The sequence below is a fragment of the Oncorhynchus mykiss genome, chromosome 7, assembly GCF_057628025.1.
Source record: "Oncorhynchus mykiss isolate SJ-2025 chromosome 7, ASM5762802v1, whole genome shotgun sequence".
Classification (NCBI taxonomy): Eukaryota; Metazoa; Chordata; class Actinopteri; order Salmoniformes; family Salmonidae; genus Oncorhynchus; species Oncorhynchus mykiss.
In genome coordinates this window covers 13,860,821-13,888,233 of record NC_143028.1, presented here as the reverse complement: position 1 = coordinate 13,888,233, position 27,413 = coordinate 13,860,821, and the positions used below count along the sequence as shown (strand labels likewise).

At 41.9% G+C, this 27,413-nt stretch overlaps 1 long non-coding RNA gene across 1 annotated transcript; it reads right to left on the bottom strand.

The window, feature by feature from the left end:
- Positions 1–25,101: 25,101 nt before the first annotated feature.
- On the bottom strand, positions 25,102–26,992 carry LOC149982322 (uncharacterized). Its single transcript, XR_016497105.1, has 2 exons — positions 25,661–26,992; positions 25,102–25,504 (listed from the first exon to the last, which is right to left on the bottom strand). It is a non-coding gene; the product is annotated as an uncharacterized LOC149982322 (long non-coding RNA).
- Between the last annotated feature and the right edge of the window lie 421 nt (positions 26,993–27,413).

Sequence of the window (27,413 nt, the reverse complement as noted above, 5' to 3'; positions counted from 1 at the left end):
CATCACTACAAAGAAAATGTTCAGCATGGGCATTCTTTGAATCCAAAGAAAATGCACTTTGAATCACCAACTTTCCTTTACTGGAAACTTCTGGAGGCATTTACCCCCTGTAATCATTCAGTCTAAAACAGGTCTCTAAGGTTGATTCCTTAGATCCTTCCTTCCTTCCTTATTCCTTCAGATAATAGCCTACTCTACTTTCCCATTTCCTCTCAATTTGCCATTCTGTCTCTATGATATACTCTTATGGACCTCGCACACCGCACCGAATGTTGATCTGCCATTCATCTGCCGTCACTCTGTGTGTTTTAGGGACAACCCACCTGGTGGACGTCTGACTGCTGAACATTTTGCAAGATTCTAGATGTAGAATCGGTTGGCAAATTACATCTGGCACTCTATTCAGAAGTGCTAAGTACTCTTGGACAAAAACCGCCACCGGTGTGTCCGTGCCTTTCCTAATGTTGGGGTTCTATCTTCCTCGGTCTCTCTGTCGACATGCCAACATGAAATGGGTGCTGCCAATCACTATTCAAACTGCTGTGGTGATGTGAAATAGTGCATTTGAATTGGAGGCTCACATTTCGCTTGCATTCTGGTCAATCAATGAAATCCCAACAGCTACTCATGGTTCAGACTAATCAATTGCACCTTGGACCTCTGCAAAATGCAGCTGAGAACGGTGCTATAACTCAGTCTGACATTGGAGAAACCCAAATAATGTGGGAAGTAGAGGCTTGGGTGCCCCGTTGTACTTCTCATCTGTAAAAGGAGCACTTCAAAAGCTTGAATCAATAGTTAATTATATAGAGCATAAACATAAATAAAGTTACATTGCCCTGTAGGGAGTTGGAAGGATTGTGTTCAGTAGTTTGCAGTACTTTTCTAAGTCGTTTCTATTGTTTTATTGTGAGAAAAGAGAGAAGGAATGAGAGAGAGAGAGAGAGAGAGAGAGAGAGAGATAGAAAGTCAAAGCCTGTTTGTTCTCCAGTATAGAGAATAAGAGGCGGAGTATGGCTTAGCTTGGTGCAGGGCTCAAAACGTTTCACCAAACATATTTAATGTAAAGTAGTAAAGAGTTGTTTAGCCCCCCTCACCGCCCCAAACACACACACGCACGCACACACACACACACGCACACACAATCTCTCCATTTAGTAAAAGAGTGGTGTGCCTAATTGCTCAGTAACTCTTTATGTTTGCATGGCTTCCCCGCGTGTTTAGAGGTCACAGCAGGTGCTAGTTTAACTGACTTTGGGGGAATACGAAATCCACGGTACAGATCTGACAATCAAAGAGCCAGCCGCTGTCTAATCCCAATGAATCACCAACCTGGAGAGCTACGGTAAGATCAGCTCGTCAAGCACCTGCTCCATGCCTCTGATCATTTATTCTCTGTGTTCCTCAGCTGTGTTAAACACTGCAGATTTTTTGGGGGGGGGTGTGGCTCAACTTGGTTGGATCCATGAAATGAAAGTGGACTTTAATCCAGTGTTATGTTGGGGGAAAGAGAGTTGTGCATGTGATGTTGGTTGATGATGTCACACATTGTATGGCAGCCATTTTGTGATGGTACGTACTATTAGGGTCTATGTGTAGCTGGTGCAGAGGAGTCAGGCGCAGGACAGCAGAGTTGAGTAAATAAAGGTAACTTTACTCAAAGTCATCAAAATACAAGATAAATACAAGCCCAAAATAAGGACCACAAATACAACAAACAATCGCTCACAACCAGAAATGGGGAACAGAGGGTTAAATACTAAACAGGTAATTGGGTGATTGAAGTGTGTAAGACATAGACAAAACAAATGGAAAATGAAAAGTGGATCAGCGGTGGCTAGAAGGCCGGTGACATCGACTGCCGAACGCCGCCCGAACAAGGAGAGGGACCAACTTCGGCGGAAGTAGTGACACATACCATCAAAGAGGGCTGGGATTTTTACAAACATTTACATTTTTGTATGGTTTTCTTTCTTTAAAAGTCAAGCTGTTTTGCATATAATTCACTTTTGATCTCTGAAATGACGAACACCAGCTCTCTTAACTTTATGTCTTGTGTATGCCTTTCGGTGTCAGCTATCTGATGTTCGTGTCCCTACGCAGGGTAAAATGCATAAACATGAGATCGGCCATGTTTTAGGACAGTTTCTTCCATCCACCAGTCTCCCTTTCTTAATTTGATCCCGCTTCCTAGGCGAACCATCTGCCCCCTTGCCCAGGCTGGGTCCTCTGTCTCTTCCTACTTGTCTGCAGATGTCTGCCACCCGCTGACTTTGTCCCAGGACGCACGCCATATAGGTGACTCTATTGGGGAATGATGTATCTAACCTTTACCTATTCCCCTTCTGCTAAAACTTTACAGGACTTAAAAGTCCAGCTTCTGGCTTGTGTATAACAGTTTGATGATACTGTATCAGCTCTTTCCTCAAACTTCAGTGTAAGTTACTGAATTTTTTTTTGCTGAATCTAGAAACAGCTATGGTGCAATTTATACTAGAAAAATGCCTCAAAACGTTATCTTGCCAATGTGACAGCTCTACTAATTCAATATTCTGCAATATACTGGTAATTCTATTTGATCCATTGTATGCGGTGCAAACTATACTTCACGTGACTCCTACATGGATTGCAATTTGGATGTAGCACCAATGAGGTGTCGTAAACAGCTACTGTTAGCCAGCTAACGCACCTCCCGGTCCATGTTTTGGTGTATGGATCATTGGGGGAATTAATCACACCGACTCCCTCCTCTACAGCATGACCCATCTGTTCTTTTGCTTGTCGCACTCCTTATGTAATTTGTGAAATTAGCCAAGAAACCAAGATGTGCATGTTTAATCAACAGCATATAACTCATTGGACCTATTGTGTGACGCAAATATGAACATTTGGATCATTGGTGATTTAATTGTAACAGCCCATCTAAATGAATGACATATCAAGTTTTTAATCTAAACCTGGGGCATGCAATTACAGAGATATATAATACTAATCTATGTTGAAAGGTTAGAGGTCAAATCATATGGTTGATGACTTCGAATCAGGAGTCAATCATGTCCGTAAGTGTGTGGCTATGTTGTCCCAAGCACACATGATCATTCTTGGATAGTTCCTCTGGAAAAGCCATTCAAAAACAACTGAATCGGTTTATTGGGTAGAGAAAGATCTAAGGCGAGAGAGAGCTGCGTTCATGGAGCACACGGGTGTTATGTCCCTGCAAATGTACTGGCGCCTGTTAGAGGGGGGTGACAGAATCACAAATAGGTGTTCAGTTGCCTTGAATGTCAATGAGTCATCTCCAAGTATGCATGACTCAGTTGGCGAGGACATACACCAGTCTACTGTCTGTTCAGTAATACATTGTCCTTGAGACTTTGGACATCAAGTTGACTTTACCACAGTTACAGTGCCTTGTGAAAGTGTTGGGCCCCCTTGAACTTTGCGACCTTTTGCCACATTTCAGGCTTCAAACATAAAGATATAAAACTGTATTTTTTTGTGAAGAATCAACAACAAGTGGGACACAATCATGAAGTGGAACGACATTTATTGGATATTTCAAACTTTTTTAACAAATCAAAAACTGAAAAATTGGGTGTGCAAAATTATTCAGCCCCTTTACTTTCAGTGCAGTAAACTCTCTCCAGAAGTTCAGTGAGGATCTCTGAATGATCCAATATTGACCTAAATGACTAATGATGATAAATACAATCCACCCATGTGTAATCAAGTCTCCGTATAAATGCACCTGCACTGTGATAGTCTCAGAGGTCCGTTAAAAGCGCAGAGAGCATCATGAAGAACAAGGAACACACCAGGCAGGTCCGAGATACTGTTGTGAAGAAGTTTAAAGCCGGATTTGGATACAAAAAGATTTCCCAAGCTTTAAACATCCCAAGGAGCACTGTGCAAGCGATAATATTGAAATGGAAGGAGTATCAGACCACTGCAAATCTACCAAGACCTGGCCGTCCCTCTAAACTTTCAGCTCATACAAGGAGAAGACTGATCAGAGATGCAGCCAAGAGGCCCATGATCACTCTGGATGAACTGCAGAGATCTACAGCTGAGGTGGGAGACTCTGTCCATAGGACAACAATCAGTCGTATATTGCACAAATCTGGCCTTTATGGAAGAGTGGCAAGAAGAAAGCCATTTCTTAAAGATATCCATAAAAAGTGTTGTTTAAAGTTTGCCACAAGCCACCTGGGAGACACACCAAACATGTGGAAGAAGGTGCTCTGGTCAGATGAAACCAAAATGGAACTTTTTGGCAACAATGCAAAATGTTATGTTTTCAAAGTCCAGACCTGAATCCAATCGAGAATCTGTGCAAAGAACTGAAAACTGCTGTTCACAAATGCTCTCCATCCAACCTCACTGAGCTCGAGCTGTTTTGCAAGGAGGAATGGGAAAAAATGTCAGTCTCTCGATGTGCAAAACTGATAGATACATACCCCAAGCGACTTACAGCTGTAATCGCAGCAAAAGGTGGCGCTACAAAGTATTAACTTAAGGGGGCTGAATAATTTTGCACGCCCAATTTTTCAGTGTTTGATTTGTTAAAAAAGTTTGAAATATCCAATAAATGTCGTTCCACTTCATGATTGTGTCCCACTTGTTGTTGATTCTTCACAAAAAAATACAGTTTTATATCTTTATGTTTGAAGCCTGAAATGTGGCAAAAGGTCGCAAAGTTCAAGGGGGCCGAATACTTTCACAAGGCACTGTATATCACTAGCATCATTGCTGTCATTGATGTGATGAATGTAATTCATGGTTATTCAATTCAAAGCAAGTCTCATGTTTCGAAAGAAACGCAAACTTTAAATTAAATTAAAACTCTTTGCCCATATTCGGGAGAGTTACAAAATTATATCTAGAAATTAAAATGTGTCACTATAATGGACATACTGTAGATATCCATTTCAACCATTAATAACAGTATTGACACTAATTTTAAATGAATATAGCCCCAGACAAAAGTATTATTGATTTACTTGCCATTTAATCAGGGCACTAATGGCTTCTGATTATTTGATCTGCACTGCCTCCAGGAAGATGTGTATCTTAACAAATCTAGCTACAGCATTTATCATTGGCTGTTGGCATATTTTTTTGCTCAGTATTACTTGCCGTGATTGCTTGCATTAATTGAAGCCGATAACTAACATTCCAAATGTTGACTAGACTGTGGCTAGTAGAAACCATTAGAGAGATATAGTAGAGACATATGTAAATATATTGGGTCGCAATTGACATGCTATCAATCCTTATCTTATGCAGCACAAATGAAACATAAAATGCACCTACTCAATAACTTCATGGTAAATTGATTTTGTTCTCTGTGGTGCCACTGCTGTTTCCATTGTCATTGAAAAGGGCCCCAGACAACAGAACATCTGCTCAACATGTCAAATGACTCTCTCAGAGGAACTACCAGGGTCCCTCACCCAATTTAATGATTTGGCAATTCCTCTGGTTGCCTCATTTAATAGAAATAGAAGGAGAAACCCAGGCTGACACAGATTTTAAAAAGGAGGGACGGATGAATGGGAAATGCCAGAGGGCAAACAAATCATACAAGATTTAGAGGTTGAATATCATGAAATGTTTGCGTCATCTCCAATCAATCTCCTGGTCTCTGAGAAGATAAGAAAAGTTGTAAGGAGGCTGAAATGTCACACAGGTCCGTTCTCAGGTGGAAATAGCACTGTGCACAGGAGACACCTCTCAAGAATGATGGATAGCTATGACTGGACAATACAAAACAGTATTTTATCCAGTACAGTAGGTGTCAATGTTATAGGTTGTTGAGGCCCTGTGGAGAAGTCAAGGATAACAGTTGTAATCCTTGGGGATGTATACAATATTGGCACTGATATACTACTGAATGCATACTTGACCCCTATGCTGGTTGAGTGGCCTACAGTATATGGAAAGCTTGAACTACTGCCTGTCAACAGGAAGGACGGATAAGCAAGACAGAAATATCACTATATCATCGTAAATGCTCATATCCCCAGGCAGAACACCACATTGAAACCAAAATATATTAAATATTGATTGGTTTTATATAAATTTTCAATTAGCTTAATCCTTTGATGTTCTGAAAACACAGTAATACAATTTTATTTTACACACACACACATAATGTACAGAAGCAAAACCACACACACAATGTACTGCACATAAATATACACACTTCTATCACAGAGAATGTTATTTTCAGAGTTTGGTTTTGTTTAGGTCGTTTATTTCCATAGCATTTTGGGTTATGGATATTGCTAGTGGGTGGCCGCTTGTCAAATTAGGCCATGGTATAAATAGCAGTAGTTTGGGGAATAGGAAACTGAGAGGTTGGACCAGAAGTACAGCACAGTGTTGATACAGTGCCTTGCAAAAGTATTCATCCCCATTGGTGTTTTTCCTATTTGTTGCATTACAACCTGTAATTGATTAGATTTTTAATTTGGATTTCATGTAATGGGCATACACAAAATCTTCCAAAATGGTGAAGGGAAATGGAAAAAAATACTTGTTTCCAAAAATTCAAAATAAATTTAAATGGAAAAGTGGTGCAGGCTTTTGTATTCACCCCCTTTGCTATGAAGCCCCTAAATAAGATCCGGTGCAACCAATTACCTTCAGAAGTCATATAATTAATTAAATTAAGTCCACCTGTAATCTAAGTGTCACATGATCTGTCACATGATCTCAGTAAATATACACCTGTTCTGAAAGGCCCCAGAGTCTGCAACACACATAAGCAACTGGCACCACCAAGCAAGAGGCACCATGAAGAACAAGGAGCTCTCCAAACAGGTCAGGGACAAAGTTGTGGAGAAGTACAGATCAGGGTTGGGTTATCAAAAAATATCAGAAACTTTTAACACCATTAAATAAATACATTAATAAAAAATGGAAAGAATATGGCACCACAACAAACTTGCCAAGAGAGGGCCACCCACCAAAACGCATGGACCAGGCAAGGAGGTCATTAATCAGAGGCAGCAAAGAGACCAAAGATAACCCTGAAGGAGCTGCAAAGCTCCACAGAGGAGATTGGAGTATCTCTCCATAGGACCACTTTAAGCCATACACTTCAAAGAGCTGGGCTTTATGAAAGAGTGGCCAGAAAAAACATTTGGTGTTCACCATAAGGCATGTGGGACACTCCCCAAGCATATGGAAGAAGAAGAAGGTAAGATGAGACAAAAATGATGCTTTTTGGCCAAGGAAAACGCGAACATCCAGTCCCTGCCGATGTTTTTCATCAGCAGGGACTGGGAAACTGGTCAGAATTTAAGGAATGGATGGAGCTACAAACAGGGAAATTCTTGAGGGAAACATGTTTCAGTCTTCCAGAGATTTGAGACTGGGATGGAGGTTCACCTTCCAGCAGGACAATGACCCTAAGCATACTTTTAAAACAACACTCGAGTGGTTTAAGTGGTAACATTTAAATATCCTGGAATGGCCTTGTCAAAGCCCAGACCTTAATCCAATTGAGCATCTCTGCTATGACTTTAAGATTGCCAATTTCACACACTCAAGTTTTCTGTTTTTTATTTTTTTATTTCTTGTTTGTTTCACTATAAAAAAATATTTTGCGTCTTCAAAGTGGTAGGCATGTTGTGTAAATCATATGATACAACCCCCCCCCCCCCCCTAAAATCTTTTTTAATTCCAGTTTGTAAGGTAACAAAATAGGAAAAATGCCAAGGGGGTGAAACCTTTTACAAGCCACTGTAAATGCATGAGGTAACCGGAAGGTTGCGAGTTCAAACCCCCAAGCTGACAAGGTACAAATCTGCCGTTCTTCCCCTGAACAGGCAGTTAACCCACTGTTCCTAGGCAGTCATTGAAAATAAGAATTTGTTCTTAACTGACTTGCCTGGTTAAATAAAGGTAAAATATATATTTTTTTTAATTAAAATCGCCAGTCTCTGTGCTCAAATAGGGTCCCTGATCCACCATAGAGCTCTATGTAATAAGCCTCCAGTCAGTCTCTGTGATCAAATAGGGTCCCTGATCCACCATAGAGCTCTATGTAATAAGCCTCCAGTCAGTCTCTGTGCTCAAATAGGGTCCCTGATCCACCATAGAGCTCTATGTAATAAGCCTCCAGTCAGTCTCTGTGCTCAAATAGGGTCCCTGATCCACCATTGAGCTCTATGTAATAAGCCTCCAGTCAGTCTCTGTCCTCAAATAGGGTCCCTGATCCACCATAGAGCTCTATGTAATAAGCCTCCAGTCAGTCTCTGTCAAAGTGAAGACATTCAATTGATTTGTTTCCAATTTATGACACAAACACTGGAAAACTAGCTTGTATCCTCAGCAACTTGTATTAGTGCATTAGTACATATCCACAGAAACGCCAATATTAGTATTAATAACATCAAAACAAAACAACCACATGGATGCCAGGATATGTCAGCATAATAACTATTATTATTTCTTAGAGCAGTCAGAGAATTAATCATATTCTATATTTGCTCATTCAGCGATCTGCTGCCAGGGTGAAAAATAGCATTTTCTCTTCTCCCTTTTCCCCCATGTAAGAGTAAAATGATAAATCATCTCCCTGCAGACAACATTTCATGCTTGGTGGGTGAGCAACACCAACATCTGGTAGGGTTCCTCTGATTCTCCCTTCCCACTTAGGCTGTGCTTGTGCAGGGCAAACATCCTGCCAAAAGAAATGCATGTGGTGCTGAAATGATAAGAACAAATTAATATTTAGACTAGTGTTTGTCCCTCTTGTGAGACTCCAATGAAGCCTAGCTGGCAAGTAAAATCACTGTGTTGGATTCATGTCACAACGCTGTGTACACCTGAGCAGAAATTCCTTCGGTCAACACAGCAGAACCCTGGTTTCTAAAGCGAAGCTTGAGGTAATGCTTTGACTTCTGGCTCAGTCTCTGGATGCATATTATCAGTTAAATCTAAATGACTCGATAGCAAGCCCCGATTGGCTGGTATGTAGGGATCATCAGTGTGCCTCAGCAATTCTACAAGCATTTTAAAAGAGCCATTGCAATAAAAACCAATACAAATAGCCTCATTAAAACATGTTAAAGTAGCTTTGTTCTACCTTTTCAAGCAACATTTAACAACTTGAAATACTTGGCCATTCTCTCAAAAACATATGGGCCAGCATTCTTCCCTTACTGAAAGTCAGATTTTTCCCTCTCTCACTGAGCAACAATTAGGTATTGATCCCTCCTCTAAAGAGGGTTGTAATGGTGGAGGGCAGTTACGTTAGAGAGAATCAGTCATGCTATTTAGTGGCGGCTTTTCAAGGAACCATCATTCATCTGAGAAAGTGCTGCAATGCAGAAGAAATGCCCTAGCAGATCTCAGAGCCCTAACTGAAAACCATGGGTCTGAGTGCTCTACAGTACCACAGCCAGACCAACACCAAGTCAATTAGACTCGATAGGAAGTAGATAGGTCTGCCAAATGTAAATCATTGCAAAATATCAAATATCACAGCTATTGTTAACAAGTGTTGGTAACACTTTGCTTGACACCCAGCGTCATAACACATTATGACACGGCCATAATCACGTCATAACAACTGACCTAACATGTCATAACAGATTCTAAAAAGGTCATAACACTGTCTTGACACATATATTTAGACTTGTTGTGACGTATATTGTGTTATTATATGGCTGGTTACGATTCCTACATAAGAGTGTAAAAACCTACAAAACCTATCACGGTAGTCATGTTATGACTGCTTATGACACCTACATGAGAGTGTAAAAACCCGCAAACCTACAACGGTAGTCATTTCATGACTGGTTATGACACCTTCATGAGAGTGTAAACACTCACCAAACCTACCACATAAGGAAAAACATTCATTACAAAATAGCCTACGTGTCAACAGTATTTTTATGTTGTATAAGACACTGCTCAAAGAAATAATGGGAACACTTAAACAACACAATGTAACTCCAAGTCAATCACACTTCTGTGAAATCAAACTGTCCACTTAGGAAGCAACACTGATTGACATTACATTTCACATGCTGTTGTGCAAATGGAATAGACAACAGGTAGAAATTATAGACAATTAGCAAGACACCCCCAATAAAGGAGTGGTTTTGCAGGTGGTGACCACAGACCACTTCTCAGTTCCTATGCTTCCTGGCTGATGTTTTGGTCACTTTTGAATGCTGCCGGTGCTTTCACTCTAGTGATAGCATGAGATGGAGTCTACAACCCACACAAGTGGCTCAGGTAGTGCAGCTCATTCAGGATGGCACATCAATGCGAGCTGTGTCTGTCAGCGTAGTGTCCAGAGCATGGAGGCGCTACAAGGAGACAGGCCAGTACATCAGGAGACGTGGAGGAGGCCGTAGGAGGGCAACAACCCAGCAGCAGGACCGCTACCTCCGCCTTTGTGCAAGGAGGAGCAGGAGGGGCACTGCCAGAGCCCTGCAAAATGACCTCCAGCAGGCCACAAATGTGCATGTGTCTGCTCAAACGGTCAGAAACAGACTCCATGAGGGTGGTATGAGGGCCAGACATCCACAGGTGGGGGTTGTGCTTACAGCCCAACCCCGTGCAGGACGTTTGGCATTTGCCAGAGAACACCATGATTGGCAAATTTGCCACTGGCGCCCTGTGCTCTTCACAGATGAAAGCAGGTTCACACTGAGCACATGTGACAGACATGACAGAGTCTGGAGACGCCGTGGAGAACGTTCTGCTGCCTGCAAGATCCTCCAGCATGACCGGTTTGGCGGTGGGTCAGTCATGGTGCCGGGGGGCATTTCTTTGGGGGGCCGCACATCCCTCCATGTGCTTGCCAGAGGTAGCCTGACTGCCATTAGGTACCGAGATGAGATCCTCAGACCCCCTGTGAGACCATATGCAGGTGCGGTTGGCCCTGGGTTCCTCCTAATGCAAGACAATGCTAGACCTCATGTGGGTGGAGTGTGTCAGCAGTTCCTGCTAGAGGAAGGCATTGATGCTATGGACTGGCCCGCCCATTCCCCAGACCTGTATCCAATTGAGCACATCTGGGACATCATGTCTCGCTCCATCCACCAACGCCACGTTGCACCACAGACTGTCCAGGAGTTGGCGGATGCATTAGTCCAGGTCTGGGAGGAGATCACTCAGGAGACCATCCGCCACCTCATCAGGAGCATACCCAGGCATTGTAGGGAGGTCATACAGGAACGTGGAGGCCACACACACTACTGAGCCTCATTTTGACTTGTTTTAAGGACATTACATCAAAGTTGGATCAGCCTGTAGTGTGGTTTTTCACTTTAATTTTGAGTGTGACTCCAAATCCAGACCGCAATGGGTTGATAAATTTGATTTCCATTGATAATTTTTGTGTGATTTTGTTGTCAGCACATTCAACTGTGTAAAGAAAAAAGTATTTAATAAGAATATTTCATTCATTCAGATCTAGGATGTGTTATTTTAGTGTTCCCTTTATTGCTTTGAGCAGTGTATATATTTTTTCAATGTACCATATTAAATTATCATTGTAAAGGCACACACATTAATGTCAGACATGCATCTTTCCCAATTCTCTGTAGCTGATGACTAGGATAAATGCAGAAGCAGATTTCAGAAGCAGGACAAGACACCCTCTTTTTGACTGATGACTAGTATAAGGTCATGTACACTACCGGTCAGAAGTTTGGACGCATATACTAATTTAAAAAAAAAAAAACTATTTTCTACATTGTAGAATAATAGTGAAAACATCAAAACTATGAAATAACACATGGAATCATGTAGTAACCAAAAAAGTGTTAAAGAAATCAAAATATATTTTATGTTTGAGATTCTTCAAATAGCCACCCTTTGTGTTGATGACAGCTTTGCACACTTTTGCATTCTCTCAACCAGATTTGTTAGGCAGTCACCTGGAATGCATTTCAATTAACAGGTGTGCCTTCTTAAAAGTGCATTTGTGGAATTTCTTTCCTTCTGAGCCAAGGTAGGGGGGTATGCAGAAGATAGCTCTATTTGGTAAAATACCAAGTCCATATTATGGCAAGAATAGCTCAAATAAGCAAAGAGAATCAGTCCACATTACTTTAAGACATGAAGGTCAGTCAATACGAAAATTTTCAAGAAATTTGAAGTTTCTTCAAGTGCAGTCGCAAAAACCATCAAGTGCTATGATGAAACTGGATCTCATGAGGATCGCCACAAGATTGTAAGACCCAGAGTTACCTCTGGAGCAGAGGAAAAGATCATTTGACTTACCAGCCTTAGAAATTGCAGCCCAAATAAATGCTTCACAGAGTTCAGGTAACAGACACATCTCAACATTAACTGTTCAGAGGAGACTGTGTGAATCAAGCCTTCATGGTCAAATTGCTGCAAAGAAACCACTACTAAAGGACACCAATAAGAAGAAGTGACTTGCTTGTGCCAAGAAATGGACATTAGACCTGTGGAAATATGTCCCTTGGTCTGGAATCCAAACTGTCGTGTCTTTGTGAGACGCGGTGTGGGTGAACGGATGATCTCCGCATGTGTGTATTTTCCACCGTAAAGCATGGAGGAGGAGGTGTTATGGTGTGGTGGTGCTTTAATGGTAACACTGACTGTGATTTATTCAGAATTCACACTTGGTAGCATGGCTACCACAGCATTCTGCAGTGATAAGCCATCACATCTGGTTTGGGCTTAGTGGGACCATCATTTGTTCTTCAACAGGACAATGACCCAACACACCTCCAGGCTGTGTAAAGGCTATTTTACCCAGACGGAGAGTGATGGAGTGCTGCATCAGATGACCTGGCCTCCACAATCATCCGACCTCAACCAATTTGAGATGGTTTGGGATGAGTCGGACTTCAGAGTGAAGGAAAAGCAGCCAACAAGTGCTCAGCACATGTGGGAACTCCTTCAAGACTGTTGTAAAATCATTCCAGGTGAAGCTGGTTGAGAGTGCCAAAAGTGTGCAAAGCTGACATCAAGGCAAAGGTTGGCTATTTAAAGAATCTCAAATATACAATATATTTTGATTTCTTTAACACTTTTTTTGTTACAACATGATTCCATATGTTAGTTTATAGTTTTGATGTCTTCACTATTATTCTACAATGTAGAAAATAGTAAAAAATAAAGAAAAACCCTTGAATGAGGAGGTGTTCTAAAACTTTTGAACGGCAGTGTACACAATAGGCCTATCTGGCTTATATGATTATGATGGTTATAATGCATCTTGACAGTGTCATAAAGTGTATTTACTTAGTCCAAGTAAAGTGATACAGGATGGTCATAATGCTTCTTGACAGTGTCATAATGTTAATTTTCTTAGTCCATGAAAAGTGACACAGGATGGTCGTAATGCTTCATGCATGTGATGAAAAAAACATGACTATAAAGAATTCATTACACTCTCATGTAGGTGTCATAACCAGCCATAAAATAACACTCTATATGTCACAACAGGTGTAAATATATGTGTCATGACAGTGTTATGACCATATTATGACAGGTTATGGTAAGTTATGTCTGCTGTTATGACATGTATTGATATGGTCATGACCGTGTCATAACGTGTTATGACACTGTGTGTCAAGTAAAGTGTTACCTTTTAAATAGGGCAGGTTTCTGACATCTTTGATTGTCACAGTCTTTTTCAATATATTGATTTTAAGACTCAAGTTCATATTCCCTGTCAAAGGATTTTGAGTCATCTTATTTTTGGGGAGAATGTCAATGTTAAAATTGCTTTTATGGATCACTCCTCTTTTTTTCTTTAGCTCTGTAGACATGAGATTGACAGGGCATGTCAGGACATGTCCCCCGTTTTCATCAATATCCACAAACTCGCCACTGACCGACTGCTTCACTGTCTTCTACGAGGAAATGCACTGCACATTGACTTATACATGTCTTCTCCAGTTGTTTGACCACTTTCGTCTTCCTGACGTCATTTACACCAACGCTGGTTGAACTATCAATCGATTATCATCGCACAGGATCTTTCATTGAGAAATCCATATATTACAGAGGACACTTTACACTGTTCTTTACTTTCATACAATAGTTTGACCATAAAATAGTGTAGCTTATAATTGCAACCATTCTTGAGGGTCTTGAGCATGTTTTTTGTGATTATCCACTTAGGAAATGTTTTTACCCATGAGGATACCATACACTTGTAAAGACAAGTAAACAAGTACTCAACGTAGCAACTTTGGCATCGCCATGTATCACCAAGACAAGAAAACATCCTTTCCATACGTCTAGGCATATGGTTGGTCCTGTTAAATGAAACGCTGTGTCACCTTGCTAGCTAGCCACCTGTTGGCGGGTGACCAACAGAGATGGGATTTGAAATGACAAGGAAAAACAACCGAAACACGTATTCTCTGTTGATTTTATGCAAATGGCCATATGTTTATCTTGTTGACCTTTGAGGTGTCCAACGGCATGTCGCCATAGCTACAAAGGCATGAAGAACAAAGCGTAGGGGTCAAGAGCACAGAGGCTTTGAAAAACATACCCGTCTGTTCTCGCTCTGTTTCTCCCTCTTTCCCCCCCCCCCCTTTCTGATGCAGCGCACGTCCTAACAAACGACTGCGATTTGCATGATGTGATCGGCTACTGCTTTCCTGTAGCTCTTTGTAACAGCAGGACTGACTGCCAGAGCTGTGAGGGAAAAGGCTGTAGGCCTGTAGATATCTCGCAGAGCAATCAGGAAAATATGGTGTGCCCAAATGTGTGACAGGCACAAAGTGTCACATCACATTAATCTTTTATCCTGTTGGGGTTTATGTGCCGCAGAGTTGCAGGGTTTAGGTGAGCTGGTTGTTAAAAAGTGGGACAGGTCGGCTGGGGGAGATAGTTTATACTGGCAACAAATGGTCCATTCATTGGAGATACTGATCTACCTGCCAAGGCTGCATCCTACTGATCTAACGGCAGTAATCTTTACTGTTTTTTTTTTCTCTCTTAACAATATACATATTTTAGACACTCACATAAACAAAAGTTGCGGAAACTTTTAATAGGATGTCTTCAACTTCAAATGGAACTTTGCACATGTTAAAGAATGACGACGGAAGGAAGCAAGTTCAATCTTCGTGAGTAAGCCAATTATTGGTGAAGTATGGGAAATACTACACTTGAAATACTATCACAAATTTGCCGTTAACACAGATTATTAAGGTACAGCTGGTCGGAGCAGCAGACGCGCCTGCAAGATTATTCAAATAAAGCAAATAGAATGTACGGCAACGAAAATAAGACTCATTTGATATTCGGAAATTCAGATATGGGAATAATTTACATCAGTGAATTGAGAGTGGCATGAGCAAACTTTGGGGCCTCACATTTGTATTTATTGGAATGCAAATGATATATTTATCACACTGGGCCGGGAAAACAGCAATCACTCGGATGTTGCTTGTTCTGCTTGTATGATAATTGTTCCAGCTGGGTGGTTAACGCCGCTAGTTTCTTATTTGGTAAAAGGCAGTTCCTATGTGTATACTATATATAAACTATCTTGTCAATGTTAGGTTTTACCCATTGTTCCAGTGCACATCCTGCAGGTGAATTTCCTGATTGTTAGGAATAAAACATGTTTAGAATGTGTGTTTCATTGCAGTTCAATTTCTGTTAAGCATCATTGCTGTTAAAACATCACCTTTATTTACCTAGACTAGGAATTATACAACCTGCACAAATAGTGAAATACAGCCTTGCCAAAATAGATTGTGTTGAGGGGAAACATGCTGTAAACCTACTTTACTCACATCACAACTACTGCTACCAGACTCTTATTATACTGCTTTTTATACATTGCCACCCATCCCCCCTTTCCCAAAACACGTATTAATATTTAAATATAAATTGTGCCTTCCTGTATTATAGTTATGCTAAAATGTTTATTCTATTCTACTGAGCCATTTACTTTTTGTTCTTATTCATATATTTATTTATTATTCGAGAACGAATGTGCAAGTAAGCATTTCATTGGATGATTTATAACATGCGTATCCCATACATACGACTAATAAAATGTGAAACTATTCCACATGCCCTCTAAGGAGAGAGTAGGTTGTTATAATGGTAGAGACCTTCTACTTTAAGTTGTCAAGAGTAATAATTCAGTAACAATTCAGCTGCAATGGTGTAGATCATTCTATCTGCATTTCATACATTCAAACAGAGCACTGACCTTGTGTCTGTTCAGTACAATGACAGAACATTCTAATAGACATGTTGACATCACCACTGAGGAGGGATAGAAGAACCTCTCAGGAGTTTGGTGTATATTTAAATAAAATCGGTCTTGATTCAAATAAATATATATAATTAAGAAAACACAAGCAATAAGATAGCTACATACAGGGTCAGTGCCAATACCAAAATATACTGTCTCACCTAGCTATCTTAAGTTAAATGCACTAATTGCAAGTCGCTCCAGATAAGATCTTCTGCTAAATGACTAAAATGTCAAATATACAGTGTGCAGGGATACTGGAGTTTTGTACGTATAGGCGGGGATTTGGAGAAAGTGACTGGTAGCAGGATAAATAATAAGTGACTGGTAGCAGGAATATCTAAATACTTATGGCAATATTCTTATGGCTTTCTCATCGTCGTTGGTGATCAGACCGACCACTATCGTACCGTCAGAAAATATAGTAGAGGTAATATATACATGTAAACAGGAGTACTGGTGACCAGTAGCAGGATCAAATAGATAGGAACTAATGGTAATGGCAATCAATAATCAATTAACAGAAGCGCAGTGGTAGTAATACATCTAGTCAAGAATCATTTTAGCATCAGCAGTAGTTGTTAGCCAATTAACAGTTATATGGCCATGACATAAATACTGCACCGTCTGCCATACGGGAGTATTGAGAACAGTCCATGTCTTGGGTGTCTGGAGTCTTTGGAAATGTTTTGTGCCTTTCCCAGACACCGCCTGGCATGTACAGTGCCTTGCGAAAGTATTCGGCCCCCTTGAACTTTGCAACCTTTTGCCACATTTCAGGCTTCAAACATAAAGATATAAAACTGTATTTTTTTGTGAAGAATCAACAAGTGGGACACAATCATGAAGTGGAACGACATTTATTGGATATTTCAAACTTTTTGAACAAATCAAAAACTGAAAAATTGGGTGTGCAAAATTATTCAGCCCCCTTAAGTTAATACTTTGTAGCGCCACCTTTTGCTGCGATTACAGCTGTAAGTCGCTTGGGGTATGTCTCTATCAGTTTTGCACATCGAGAGACCGAAGACAAAAGACATGCTCAGTATTTTGCCAAGCCAAGTATAACTCAGACTCGGACAGGCAAACACGTTGAGTAAATGCACAGTCTTATGCACCACAACCACTAAAGTTCATTAGCAGCTGTTTGTCTCCTCGGCATCGTTTTGGCTGTCAGTTTACCTTCATCCACAGTCGGGCCTCGCGGTGCTGAGAGGGAGGAAGGACGCTGTCACAACGACCTCCAGCAACAAACACACTCCGCGCTAAGCTGGACGTACACATCTCCTGTGCCAGACCCTCAAGGTGTGTGTGTGTGTGTGTGTTTGGAGTGGAGGGTAGTGGAGGGTGCAGGCACTGACAACAGCATTTAGAGACAAACCCACGTCTCTTATCCACACCACTGAGAAGGAAGCACCACAACCGGCCAATTCATTGGACTGGAAGAGTTTGGAGGCCACAGTCGGGTTATTTAAGTTTAACTTAATGCACATCTTTTTTAATACACTTCCCTAAGATTGAGTCTGTATGGCTATGCATTATCCTAAAGGCAAGATAAAACAGTGGGGCACAGTGGCACAAAGCCAAAAAGACAATGTCAAAAACACTATTTACACTTTTTTACCCACAAACCGCATACGGGTTGAAATGACAGATTTGGTCAATGATAAGCGCCTAAATTGGAACGCAGTGGCTGTGCAGTAACATGCTACCCATGACGACAGAGCTCAGGTTCTCCTCTTTACAATGCTGTATGGGATTCAACTGTGAGCACCAAGTCAAGAATAATATGCTCCCATCCCTCCTGCTAATGGGCTACTTTTGCTAATGTTTTGTTGTCCAAGAGAAGGGGCTGCTCTAAATCAACAGGACTCGATTTGTTCTGAAAGATAAGACGTTGAGGATTATAATAAATACAGCTTTGATGTCATGCATGCAAAACACACACCCGTCCAAATGTGCAAGCCAAATTATAAAACTAATTTTACAGTGCCTTGCGAAAGTATTCGGCCCCCTTGAACTTTGTGACCTTTTGCCACATTTCAGGCTTCAAACATAAAGATATAAAACTGTATTTGTTTGTGAAGAATCAACAAGTGGGACACAATCATGAAGTGGAATGACATTTATTGGATATTTCAAACTTTTTTAACAAATCAAAAACTGAAAAATTGGGCGTGCAAAATTATTCAGCCCCCTTAAGTTAATACTTTGTAGCGCCACCTTTTGCTGCGATTACAGCTGTAAGTCGCTTGGGGTATGTCTCTATCAGTTTTGCACATCGAGAGACTGAAATGTTTTCCCATTCCTCCTTGCAAAACAGCTCGAGCTCAGTGAGGTTGGATGGAGAGCATTTGTGAACAGCAGTTTTCAGTTCTTTCCACAGATTCTCGATTGGATTCAGGTCTGGACTTTGAAAACATAACGTTTAGCATTTTTGCCAAAAAGTTCAATTTTGGTTTCATCTGACCAGAGCACCTTCTTCCACATGTTTGGTGTGTCTCCCAGGTGGCTTGTGGCAAACTTTAAACGACACTTTTTATGGATATCTTTAAGAAATGGCTTTCTTCTTGCCACTCTTCCATAAAGGCCAGATTTGTGCAATATACAACTGATTGTTGTCCTATGGACAGAGTCTCCCACCTCAGCTGTAGATCTCTGCAGGTCATCCAGAGTGATCATGGGCCTCTTGGCTGCATCTCTGATCAGTCTTCTCCTTGTATGAGCTGAACGTTTAGAGGGACGGCCAGGTCTTGGTAGATTTGCAGTGGTCTGATACTCCTTCCATTTCAATATTATCGCTTGCACAGTGCTCCTTGGGATGTTTAAAGCTTGGGAAATCTTTTTGTATCCAAATCCGGCTTTAAACTTCTTCACAACAGTATCTTGGACCTGCCTGGTGTGTTCCTTGTTCTTCATGATGCTCTCTGCGCTTTTAACGGACCTCTGAGACTATCACAGTGCAGGTGCATTTATACGGAGACTTGATTACACACGGGTGGATTGTATTTATCATCATTAGTCATTTAGGTCAATATTGGATCATTCAGAGATCCTCACTGAACTTCTGGAGAGAGTTTACTTCACTGGAAGTAAAGGGGCTGAATAATTTTGCACACCCAATTTTTCAGTTTTTGATTTGTTAAAAAAGTTTGAAATATCACATAAATGTCGTTCCACTTCATGATTGTGTCCCACTTGTTGTTGATTCTTCACAAAAAAATACAGTTTTATATCTTTATGTTTGAAGCCTTAAATGTGGCAAAAGGTTGCAAAGTTCAAGGGGGCCGAATACTTTCGCAAGGCACTGTACGTCCTGGATGGCTGGGAGCTCACCCCAGTGATGCGCTGGGCTGTCCGCACCACCCTCTGTAGGGCCTTCCGTTCGAGGGTGGTGCAGCTGCCATAAAAGACGGTGATCCAACCAGTCAGGATTTTCTTGATGGAGCGTGCCAACTCATTTCAGCCTCCTGAGGGAGAAGAGGCACTTCTGATCTGGTGTGAGAAGACCATTATAAGTCCTCGGTGATGTGGACAAAGAGGAATTTAAAGCTCTTGACCCTCTCCACTTTGGCCCGTCAATGTGGATGGGGTGTGCACCCCCCCCCCCCCCTGTTTCCTGAAGTCTACAATCAGCTGCTTGTTCTTGATGACGTTGAGGGAGAGGCTGTTGTATTGGCACCACACTGCCAGGTCTCTGACCTCCTCCCTGTAGGCTTTCTCATCGCTTTTGGGGATCAGGCCACCATTGTGTCGTCAGCAAACTTGAGGAAGGAGTTGTAGTTTTGGTGTTCACAAAGTTGTGGGTGAACAGGGAGTACAGGAAGTGGTGAAGCACACAACCCTGGGGGGGGCCCTTGTTGAGGGTCAGCGTGGCGGAGGTTTTGTTGCCCACTCTTACCACCTGGGGTTGGTCCATCAGGAAGTCCAGGATCCAGTTACAGAGCCCCAGGGTCCTGAGCTTAGTGATGAGATTGGAGTGCACTATGGTGTTGAACATTGACCAGTAGTCGATGAACAGCATCCTCACATAGGTATTCCTCTTTTCTATGTGGGAGAGAGCAGAGTGGAGTGTAATGGAGATTGCGTTGTCTGTGGATCTGTTGGGGCGGCATGCAAATTGGAGTGGGTCCTGGGTGTCTGGGATGATAGAGTTGAAGTGAGCCATGACCAGTCTTTCAAAGAGATTTATTATTACAGATGTGACAGCTACAGGGCGGTAGTCATTGTGACAGGATGCCTTAGAGACAGGAATGATCGTAGTCAGTTTGAAACATGTTGGGATTACAGACTGGGACAAATAGAGGTTGAAAATGTCTGTGAAGATACCTGGTAACTGGTCTGCGCATGCCCTGAGGACATGGAATATTGTCTGACCCTGCGGCCTTGCGAGTGTGGTGATCTCTCAGAGAGAGAGAGAGAGAGAGAGAGAGAGAGATCACCCAGTAGGGTTCTGTGTTGTTTTTGTCAAAGAGGGCATATAATACTTTGAGTTCGTCTGGTTTGTTCCTTTCATTAACTTGAAATACTGTATGTCTTGCATTTAAGTAATACAGTATATCCGTAACTATCATACTCAACAATAATCCCATATCATGTCTACCTTGCACATGAACCTCTGAACCTCTGTTCTTGTCTGTGGAAACATCGGAACAATGTCGGGTCCTCAACATCTACCACTTCAATAATCAACAAGACATGTTGTACTTCTGAGTCACTCTGTGTCGCCTGTTTGTGTGCTGCCATTCTGCAGGGTGGAAGGCACACATAAATACCTTCTCCATCTACAACCACATCCTCCGAGTGAGATTGTCTTTGTTGATTTGCCACTTTGAGCGTGCAATGAGAGATTTCAGTCCCTGGCGGTCTGTCTATCAGACAATGTGAGCAGGGTACACACTCACCGGAAAAGGGGGAAAGGAAAAAAGGGAGAGTGCAGAGGAGGAGAGGGGAACTCGGGCCTTGATGAGTCTGGCCAAAGGTTCACGTCAGAGGCGTGAGGTCGCTGCCAGCACGTGGCATCTGCACATTGTCCGTACAGCAGCGTTCCACAGTGCACTGTGGTCCTCGAGACCTCAAACGCCCAGACCATCCATTAGCAGTCCAGCAGAGGTCGGTCCCCAGAAACAGACTCACTCTGTCATGGCTGCGTCGAGGTAATGACTGGTCCTGGGCCACAGGACACATCACTGCACTTTATACTCACCTGTAAAATGTTCATCTCTGTATACCCGTCGCAAGAACCACTGGTTGATGCTTATTATAAAACCCTCGTAGGCCTCACTTCCCACTGTGTGAGATATCGACTGCAGCCCTCATCCTCTACATACAACACTTGTTCTGCCAGTCACATTCTGGTAAAGGTCCTCAAAACACATCCCTGGGTTGCTCGTCTTTGCAGTTTGCTTCATCTAGCGACTGGAAAGAACTAAAACAAACACTCAAACTGGACAGTTTTATCTCAATCTCTTCATTCAAAGACTCAATCATGGTCACTCTACTGACAGTGATGGCTACTTTGTGTAATGTATAGTATACTCTACCTTCTTGCCCTTTGCACTGTTGTCTTGTGCCCAATAATGTTTGTACCCTGTATTGTGTTGCTACCATGTTGTGCTACTGCCATGTTGTGTTGCTACAGTGGTTCCTCCTTACACCGTGGGCCTTAGAGTTACCCAGTATCACGGCTTCATTGATCCAGACCACCGCAAGGGGGAGTTAGACCACTCATTTTGCATTTATATGCATTTATATGACCAATCATATTGAGTGGTTCCAATGACGAATTTGCCCCGAGCCACCCGTCCCTGGTGGCTTTCTTCAACGAAGAAGGCTGACAAAATTCCAGCACTGCTCTGAGACAAGCATGGAGAAACAAACATTTTCAAATATTCCATGATATTTTTAAGATATGCGTTAACTGAATATAAGCAAGTGAAGTCTGCTAAATAATCAAGTTGTGTTTCTCCAGATATAAATAATTCTAAATAACAAACTGGCTTTATCTACAAATGAGTGATAATGTCTCATCCCATTTTGAAGAATTGCCTTTTCTCGCTCACTCTAGGTTAAATGAAAACAAGATCTCCCGAAATATTGTTACTTTTAAACAAAGCGATTATTATTAATAATAATTCATTTAGAATGATATAAAAGCCCCTTAGATATTCTCAGACATTCTCACAGATCCTAACATAAAATGCCCCTGAGATATTAATTTTGAGTCCCCCAATCGTCTAAATGTAAATATTGGCAGAGAGTCACATGATTGAAAAAATATTTGTCGATATACTGTAGGCTTACCATAGGCAAAATGAGTCTCACTTGTGTTGAGTAATGTGCTATTAAAATTGTGTACTGTAGGTGATATTTATTTAAAGAGCATATTGAACTTAGAAGCAAAATCAATCCCATATACTATATTATTATTTAAAAATATATATATATATTTCACCTTTATTTAACCAGGTAGGCCAGTTGAGAACAAGTTCTCATTTACAACTACGACCTGGCCAAGATAAAGCAAAGCAGTGCGACAAAAAACAACAGAGTTACACATGGGATAAACAAACGTACAGTCAACAACACAATAGAAAAATATACATACAGTGTGTGCAAATGGAGTAAGGAGGTAAGGCAATTGTAACGCTCGAAGAGTGAATGGGTGTGGAGTCAAGCGCAGAGAGCAGAGGATTTGGGAAAACACACTTTAATGTCCAACCGAAAACGTACAACGGGTAACGCCGAACACAGGCGCAATACACTCTACCCAAGTACACACTGGTATCTCACCGGACAGCGGAAAAACCCACAATAATCAAGAACACCTCTTTACATAACAGTAACAAGCCCGCACAAACACAGGCGGGCTAACCGAACTTAAATAACCCTAACCCCCAAACCCCAACAAGGAACAGGTGAAACCAATTAGACAAAACCAAACGAAAAGGGGAAAAAGGAATCGGTGGCAGCTAGTAGACCGGCAACGACGACCGCCGAGCGCCACCCGAACGGGAAGGGGAGCCACCTTCGGTGATATTCGTGACAGCAATAAATAGGCCATAGTGCGAAGTAATTACAATTAAACAAATTAACATTGAAGTGATAGATGTGCAGATGATGATGTGCAAGTAGAAATACTGGTGTGAAAAAGAGCAAAAAAAAGTAAATAAAAACAATATGGGGATGAGGTAGGTAGTTGGGTGGGCTAATTACAGATGGGCTATGTACAGCTGCAGTGTTTGGTAACTTAGTCAGATAGCTGCTTAAAGTTAGTGAGGGAGATAGTTCTCAAACTTCAGCGATTTTTGCAATTCGTTCCAGTTATTGGCAGCAGAAACTGGAAGGAAAGGCAGCCAAAGTGGGTGTTGGCTTTGGGGATGACCAGCGAGATATAATTTTCAGTTCTCTGGTAATTCCAATACGGAATACTATCAAAGGCTTCTCAAAGATGCCCTCTAGTGGTCAAACTAGCAATAACTTGCATTAACAGAAAAAAAAAGCTGACAAATAGATAACGTGCCATAGAATGCTGCAGCAGCCTGCAAGGTGTGCTGCAGTGTGATGCAACTTTTAAAGGAAGAACCATTGTACCATGTTGTTGTCATATTGTGTTGCTAGCATGCTGTGTTGTTGTCTTTGGTATCTCTTTACGTAGTGTTGTGTTGTCTCTCTTGTCGTGATGTGTGTTTTGTCCTATATTTGTATTTAATTTATTTTTATTTTTAATCCCAGCCTCCCACAGAGGCCTTTTGCATTCTCATAGAATTTGTTCTTAACTGATTTGCCTAGTTAAATAAAGGTTAAATAAAATACAAATCTGAGGATGCATGCCATGTGCCTTCTAAATAAAGAAGAAGAATATGTGAGTAATACCAAAACCACATACACTCTGAAAGAGCCAGCACCCAAAATGATTAGGATGATTAGTATTTACTTCTGTGATTGATATTGTCAATGCCCTGATTGATAATCCCACTGTCATTACGGGTTTTCAGGAAATTGCACTTTTTCTTTAACAATGGCTTGTTGGTGTCAAGATGTTTTTGGGAAACTCATTCACTGCTGTTCTTATAACCCATTTCGGAAACATTTTGGTCTCTTGTCTCTCTCTCTCTTAGTATTCTCTGCCAGTGCCAAGCACCATTGATTGGTTGCCACTTTTTGTTTTGCATAATCCCATTCATTGACATGGTTTTCAGCGACTCTTATATTCTGTTTACTCACCTAATCCTCACATATGTTTGTCGACTGCTGCATCTTATTTGCCAATATTTCTTCAGAGGAGAGACGGCGTACTGTCTACTGTCAGTTCATTAATGCCTTTGAAACAAAAGGGTCATGATGCATTTTGAGCGACTAAATGCGTATGCATATTCTCTGTGTATAGTTCATTAATATATCTGTCAGCTCATAGCATAGGCTTTATGATACGTTAAATCCACCAGTACATTTAAAAACACCCTTTTACAAGTGATCCGTGTGCCGCTGCCTTGAAAAGGTTACGTCTCATAGCCAGTAGTATAACCGATACAGTCTGATCAACAGATCAAAGCCAATTTTGTGAACCACCACGAATGAAGAGGGAACAAAGGTTGTGTCAAGTAAAAGCGTATGACTCTCTAAAAAGAAAAGAAGGAGCCCAAAAAAAGGGAATGTCATTTCAAAAGTAGGCTAAGCAAGTCAGAAATAGCTATGAAGGGCTCTGACTCTGAAATACAGATTCCCAAGAGTATGGCCTCTGAGGTGAGAGCCAATGGAATCGAGGTTAGAGACGTATCCTTGTACGGTACTACAGACAGTATTTTAAAGACATGGTTTGCTTACCTCGTTGGTATGCTAATTGTGTCATCAATCAATCAATCAAATTTATTTTTTATTTTTCAATCAAATTTATTTTATATAGCCCTTCGTACATCAGCTGATATCTCAAAGTGCTGTACAGAAACCCAGCCTAAAACCCCAAACAGCAAGCAATGCAGGTGAAGAAGCACGGTGGCTAGGAAAAACTCTCTAGAAAGGCCAAAACCTAGGAAGAAACCTAGAGAGGAACCAGGCTATGTGGGGTGGCCAGTCCTCTTCTGGCTGTGCCGGGTGGAGATTATAACAAAACATGGTCAAGATGTTCAAATGTTCATAAATGACCAGCATGGTCGAATAATAATAAGGCAGAATAGTTGAAACTGGAGCAGCAGCACAGTCAGGTGGACTGGGGACAGCAAGGAGTCATCATGTCAGGTATTCCTGGGGCATGGTCCTAGGGCTCAGGTCCTCCGAGAGAGAGAAAGAAAGAGAGAATTAGAGAGAGCATATGTGGGATGGCCAGTCCTCTTCTGGCTGTGCCGGGTGGAGATTATAACAGAACATGGCCAAGATGTTCAAATGTTCATAAATGATCAGCATGGTCGAATAATAATAAGGCAGAACAGTTGAAACTGGAGCAGCAGCACAGCCAGGTGGACTGGGGACAGCAAGGAGTCATCATGTCAGGTAGTCCTGGGGCATGGTCCTAGGGCTCAGGTCCTCCGAGAGAGAGAAAGAGAGAAGGAGAGAATTAGAGAACGCACACTTAGATTCACACAGGACACCGAATAGGACAGGAGAAGTACTCCAGATATAACAAACTGACCCTAGCCCCCCGACACATAAACTACTGCAGCATAAATACTGGAGGCTGAGACAGGAGGGGTCAGGAGACACTGTGGCCCACTCCGAGGACACCCCCGGACAGGGCCAAACAGGAAGGATATAACCCCACCCACTTTGCCAAAGCACAGCCCCCACACCACTAGAGGGATATCTTCAACCACCAACATACCATCCTGAGACAAGGCTGAGTATAGCCCACAAAGACCTCCGCCACGGCACAACTTAAGGGGGGGGGGGGGGGGGGCGCCAACCCAGACAGGATGACCACATCAGTGACTCAACCCACTCAGGTGACGCACCCTCTCCAGGGACGGCATGAGAGAGCCCCAGTAAAGCCAGTGACTCAGCCCCTGTAATAGGGTTAGAGGCAGAGAATCCCAGTGGAAAGAGGGGAACCGGCCAGGCAGAGACAGCAAGGGTGGTTCGTTGCTCCAGAGCCTTTCCGTTCACCCTCCCACTCCTGGGCCAGACTACACTCAATCATATGACCCACTGAAGAGATGAGTCTTCAGTAGAGACTTAAAGGTTGAGACCGAGTTTGCGTCTCTGACATGGGTAGGCAGACCGTTCCATAAAAATGGAGCTCTATAGGAGAAAGCCCTGCCTCCAGCTGTTTGCTTAAAAATTCTAGGGACAATTAGGAGGCCTGCGTCTTGTGACCGTAGCGTACGTGTAGGTATGTACGGCAGGACCAAATCAGAGAGATAGATAGGAGCAAGCCCATGTAATGCTTTGTAGGTTAGCAGTAAAACCTTGAAATCAGCCCTTGCTTTGACAGGAAGCCAGTGTAGAGAGGCTAGCACTGGAGTAATATGATCAAATTTTTTGGTTCTAGTCAGGATTCTAGCAGCCGTATTTAGCACTAACTGAAGTTTATTTAGTGCTTTATCCGGGTAGCTGGAAAGTAGAGCATTGCAGTAGTCTAACCTGGAAGTGACAAAAGCATGGATTAATTTTTCTGCATCATTTTTGGACAGAAAGTTCCTGATTTTTGCAATGTTACGTAGATGGAAAAAAGCTGTCCTTGAAATGGTCTTGATATGTTCTTCAAAAGAGAGATCAGGGTCCAGAGTAACGCCGAGTAACGTGTCATGACATCATTTTTCATAAATACTCATTCAGTATGGCCATTGCTGTATTTGAAGCCCTAGGTCCTATGTTGATTGGTCATAATAAACCTATAACCTCTCCAACTTAATGTCTTATCTGCCCCAATCCATTGTCAGAATATGTCAAACTGGACACAGTAGGCACTACAGTAAATTCACCATAATCAAGACGTGTATTCTGAATCCCCTCTGAAAAAAAGGTGCAAACCTAACACTATTACAAACACTTCACAAATCTATCACCTTTGTATATTAGCACATCTTATCTTGTTGTTGTAGTAGGGTGGAGTGATCTACTGTGATGCACTCTGGGAATATGTATCTCCTGCAATAAAAGCCCGATCAACACAAATGCACATCAGCGGGCCACAATATGGCAGCCTCCTCCAGCGTCACAGAGAGGGAAATAAGGAAAGGATGAC